Genomic DNA, 6,000 nt, shown 5'->3' with positions numbered 1-6,000 from the left:
AGAGCGGGCGTGGGTGGCCCATTAGCCGTGGACGGGTCGGGCGTTATAAGTGGTATCAGAGCTGGTTAGCCATCTCAGTTCTGACCTGAGAGGCGTCTTGAGACCTGTCGTGGAGCGCAACGAGGACGTTGCGTTCTTTGAGAGGGGGTGAATTGTAACATCCCGAGTTGTGATATGTGAAAAGGCTTAAGAGAATTGATTTGACTACCTATGTCACCAAAGTTGACTTACCTTTTCTGGAGCACAACCTGAAAGAACTCTAGAGTTAAGCGTGCTTGAGCTGGAGTAGTGGAAGGATGGGTGACCTATCGGGAAGTGATTCGCGATAGCGTGCGAGTGAGGGCAAAGCATGGAAAAAGGTCGGGTGGTGATTGCAGGGTCAGAAAACAATGATTTCGAGCCTTCAGAAATTAACGGACCGACCGTCGGATGGGATGGGGTCCACGGGCCGAAAGAGCGGGCGTGGGTGGCCCATTAGCCGTGGACGGATCGGGCGTTATAGATAAATTAAAGTGAAATGAAGGCTGCCTTTAAAAGGAGAATTGCAATTTGTGGAAAATAGTGTTATAAGTAATATATGCAAAGATAAATTATATTAATGATGTGAGACATACAAACAATTAATAAATACTTCATTTTTGAGGATGGTCTTAGTTAAAATTTTGATACGTGTATCATACCTTAAAGGCTAAATTTGAAAACAATGTCAATGTGTTCAGTTTTTTTTTTATAAATAATTATTGAAAAAGTTATCATTAAATTTTTATGTTAAGATTTAAGTTTATATTATTCTTTTTTTTTCTTGTTAAGTAACGCTCCTAAAGTTCTATGTTTGTTCTGTAGACAACAACATAATGTCAAGTGGATTTTCAACACTTAATGGTCCTTACTCTCTCCTTTTGGTCGGGTTTTGGTCGAGACAATGAATTAAGTTCATGTCTTGCCAAATTCTTCTACCTTGTTCCTCGATCTATGCCTTTCCCCTCTCTTTTATATGCTTACTTGTATTAACATATCTTTCACATACTTAAAAAAAAAAACAATATATCTTTCACATCGAAGTAAAGATGGGAAGTAAATCAGTAATTCAATATATATTATATTTTCTTATGTCATTTTGGATGACAATATATTTGCGCGCGCATGTGTTATGTATGAAACCGTTAACACTATTATGTCTCACGTTGGAATATTGGTCTAAAAGTGATTTGGTCATAGATTAGTATAGAGCTTGATAGGAGTAATTCTTTAGCAATCAAAAGATTTGTTCCTTCCGTTTTATCATCTATCTTTATATAGATCCTTGGGTCCTGACTCACATATGCAATGTGATAAGGACTAGCTTCAACATCATCATATTCTGTTTCTAGAGGGGTCTAGTATATTGCAATAATTCATAATAATGCTATATTCTATATATTAATTTTTATTTTTATAGATTTGTGAAAAGATAGTTAGCAAAAAAAAAAGATGGACAAAAAGTACACAGAAAGGCGAAGGCCCTCGTGGGAGATGAAGCGAGGTCACACTCACTCATAATGGTCTAACGTGTTTGCTTAACTCACAAGATTATAGAATAACTTCTTTACTAGATTCTATTTTTAATTTTTTTGTATTTTGTCTTGTTTTTTGCTTCTATTTTTAAAAATTCTTTAACTTTATGTAATTTTATTTGAGAATCCGGCCAAAAAAATCACGAACTTTGCACGAATTGCCAAAAGAAACATGAACTTTTGAGTTGACCAAAAAAACACAAAACTTTCATTGACTTTAGAATTAAGGCTCCAATTGGTAACCATCGCTTAATCGTGGAATCACAGAAATAATAGTTAAGCTGCGCAAAAAATTAATTAAGCGGCGGAAAATTTTAAAATTTGTGGAATGGTGGAATATATATTAAATTGATTAAACTATTTTATATGATATTTAATTTTTATAACAAAAAAACAAATAGCAATAATTAAACTAATGATTATAAATCTGAAAACAAGTAAAATGTATTAAAAATATTTTAGTTTTTATTATAAATATCTAGTTTATCTTTCAATATGTTTTAACAATAGATTAACATTTTATAATATAAAAGTTATAATAAATTTGTATTTACAACATAACTATTCATCATTAAAAAATTATTAGTATGTATTTTAAATTTTAAGATAGTATTAACATATAATTGAATAATATAAAAGTGTTAATTTTGTAAACTTTTCCACCATAATCTACTAAAACTCACTTTTCCACTTAATAAACTTTTTCTTTATAATTTTGTCGGCAAAAACGCAATCAAAGCCTAATTAACAATGTTTTTTGCGTTTTTTTTCAATTCCGCAACATTTTCTTGATTGGTAAAATACTTGCAGAATCGCGTTTCATATGCCATTCCGCCATTCCGCATGGTTACCAATCAAAGCCTAATTAACAATGTTTTCGTTGACTTGCCAATTTAGCAAGCCTTCAGCAAATTTAACAGAAAAGTTTGATGTCGTTTATTGTTGGCGTTAAATGAAACAACGTCGTTTTACATGATTTGAAAATAAAAAGAAGTAGACCCTTATATTCGAACTCAGGTTGGTTGGGACAAATTGCAAGGTATTTTACCACTGGGCTAGTGGCACTTTCAAAGGAGTTACAAACATATTTAATTTTATTTGGTACTGATTGAATATAAAAAAATTCTCTAAAAACTTTAAAAGATCTTTAAAATTCCAAAAAATTGAAAAAATAAAAAAAATTATAAAATTAATTTTGAAATTAAAATTAAAAATAATTTTTTTTTAAAAAAAAAATCAAAAATCTTCCAAAATTTTCAATTTTTTTTAAACAATTGCTAAAATTGAAATTAATTATACACACATAAAAAGATACCCACATATTAAAATTAAATTAAAATGCTTAAAATAATTATTGTACCCATTATGAGTGCGATTTTAATTTTTAGCTGATAATTGTAACTTTAGTTTTTTGCATTTTCTTTGAATTTTTAAATTTTTTGGAATTTAAAAAAATGAAAATTTTGGAATATTTTTGATTTTTAAAGAAAAAATAAAATTTTATTTTTAATTTTAATTTCAAAATTAATTTTATAAATTGTTTTTTTACTTTTTTAATTTTTTGGAATTTTAAAGATCTTTTAAAGTTTTTTGAGAATTTTTTTATATTCAATCAGTACCAAATATTATTAAATGTGTTAGTAACTCAATTGAAAGTGCCACTAGCCCAGTGGTAAAATACCTTGTCATTTGTCCTAATCAACCCTAGTTCAAATCCAGGGGTGTATTTTTTTTTTTCAAATCATGTAAAACGAAGTCGCTTCATCTCATTTGAAAACGACGTCGTTTCGCTTAACGCCAACATTTAACGTTTATTTAACACTGTCTTAACTGTGGGTTCACGGTGTGCTAAAATGGCTAGTCAATCTTAAGTGGCTAAATAAACTAAAAGAGTCAATAAAAGTACAATATTTTTTTGGCCAGATTCGAGTACAACTTTTTTTTGGCGATTCGTGTAAAGTTCGTGCTTTTTTTGGCCGAATTCTCAATTTTATTTATTGAACTCAATTGTTTTGTCCTACAATTTTACGCGGTACTTGTAATTTTAAAATTTATAACTTTGCATATTTATTTATTCCTTTAAAATAGTGGTCTGTTATTTGAATCATTGTGATCTGACAATTTTTCTATTATTTGAACATATTATTCTATATACTACGTTGACATTTACACGCGAATGATATGGTATAATTTGGTAAAACTTGTCATTTTTGTATGTATATTTTTGCATTCTAGATTGTATTTAGTGTAAATTTAGAATATATTCTTGTCTGACACATTTAAACCGAATGTTTTTTACTATATTCTGCATATATTTTGTAGTACAGAGTTTTCTATTTTTATTTTTTATTTTTGAAAAAGGCTTAAGTTTTTATTTTTAGTTTCTCAAATGTATCATGGATTATGTGTTGTAAAATAGGTTTCCATCATACGAAACCAAAAAAGAATAACATGATTAACACAATAAAGATGAGAATGTAGTGTATGGTTATTTTATTTCGTTTTGTAAACTAAATATTACATCTAAAATTTAGCAGGACTCCAAATTATAAGAAGTGATACATTTGGCTAAGATTCAGCGAAAGAGTTATAAAGAGAGAAACAACGGAAGTTGAAACGTCATCGTCTCTCATCTTGCAAGGATCAACGAAGGGAATTAAGTTTAAAAAAATGGAGGTTCTTAAATGTAGGATAACGACAATTTCATAGACTTCAATAAGAACAACGAAGATGAAGTGTTTTGGATTCAATAAATAGTGACATGGCAAAAAAATTATATTTCATTGGGTGATTTAATTTGCTGAGGTGGATATAATCATTGGAGCTTATATTCCCCTTTTAATAGAGTAAGATTTTTGAAAAAGGCTTAAGTTTTTATTTTTAGTTTCTCAAATGTATCATGGATTATGTGTTGTAAAATAGGTTTCCATCATACGAAACCAAAAAAGAATAACATGATTAACACAATAAAGATGAGAATGTAGTGTATGGTTATTTTATTTCGTTTTGTAAACTAAATATTACATCTAAAATTTAGCAGGATTCCAAATTATAAGAAGTGATACCTTTGGCTAAGATTCAGCGAATGAGTTATAAAGAGAGAAACAATGGAAGTTGAAACGTCATCGTTTCTCATCTTGTAAGGATCAACGAAGGAAATTAAGTTTTAAAAAATGGAGGTTCTTAAATGTAGGATAACGACAATTTCATAGACTTCAATAAGAACAACGAAGATGAAGTGTTTTGGATTCAATAAATAGTGACATGGCAAAAAAATTATATTTCATTGGGTGATTTAATTTGCTGAGGTGGATATAATCATTGGAGCTTATATTCCCCTTTTAATAGAGTAAGATTTTTGAAAAAGGCTTAAGTTTTTATTTTTAGTTTCTCAAATGTATCATGGATTATGTGTTGTAAAATAGGTTTCCATCATACGAAACCAAAAAAGAATAACATGATTAACACAATAAAGATGAGAATGTAGTGTATGATTATTTTATTTCGTTTTGTAAACTAAATATTACATCTAAAATTTAGCAGGATTCCAAATTATAAGAAGTGATACCTTTGGCTAAGATTCAGCGAATGAGTTATAAAGAGAGAAACAATGGAAGTTGAAACGTCATCGTTTCTCATCTTGTAAGGATCAACGAAGGAAATTAAGTTTTAAAAAATGGAGGTTCTTAAATGTAGGATAACGGCAATTTCATAGACTTCAATAAGAATTAAGAACAATGAAGATAAAGTGTTTTATTGGATTCAATAAATAGTGACAAGGCAAAAAACTCATGTCAATGAATAGTGACATGACAAAAAAATTATATTTCATTGGGTGATTTAATTTGCTGAGGTGGATAGGCTCAATGGAGCTTATATTCTCCTTTTAATAGAGTAAGATTAGCTTAAGAAAATCTCTCAAAACTTAAGCTCTCACAGTAATCTCTCTCACTTATAAGTTCATGTCACAACTCAACATCTTCTTATATAGAGATTTAAAACTCCTAAACTTAATAGTAAAACTTTTTATCCTAATCCTAATACAAATAGGATTAGTATGACTTGAGTTTCAAGCTATCTTCAAATTTATCTCTAACATTCTCCCCTTTAAACTTGAAGTCACCATCTTTCAAATCTTGAACTCCAACCAGTTCTCGCATCTCTTTGAATTTCAATATCCCTAAGGCTTTACTAAGAATGTCAGCTTTCTGAAGACTCCCTGCAATGTGCTCCACGTCCACTAGACCATTGTCTATGCATTCTCGAATGAAATGATAACGTTTATGAATATGCTTACTCCGTCCATGGAAAACAGGATTCTTTGTAAGCGCTATTGCAGACTTGTTATCTATCTTAACCACCACCTTCTCACACGGTTCTTCAGTTACTTCAGCAAGTAATTCCTGTAACCAAATTGCTTGTTTTGCCGCCTCAGTAGCTGCCATGA

Source organism: Brassica oleracea, chromosome C7 (assembly GCF_000695525.1).
Source record: "Brassica oleracea var. oleracea cultivar TO1000 chromosome C7, BOL, whole genome shotgun sequence".
Lineage (NCBI taxonomy): Eukaryota > Viridiplantae > Streptophyta > Magnoliopsida > Brassicales > Brassicaceae > Brassica > Brassica oleracea.
This window is presented reverse-complemented; position numbering follows the sequence as displayed.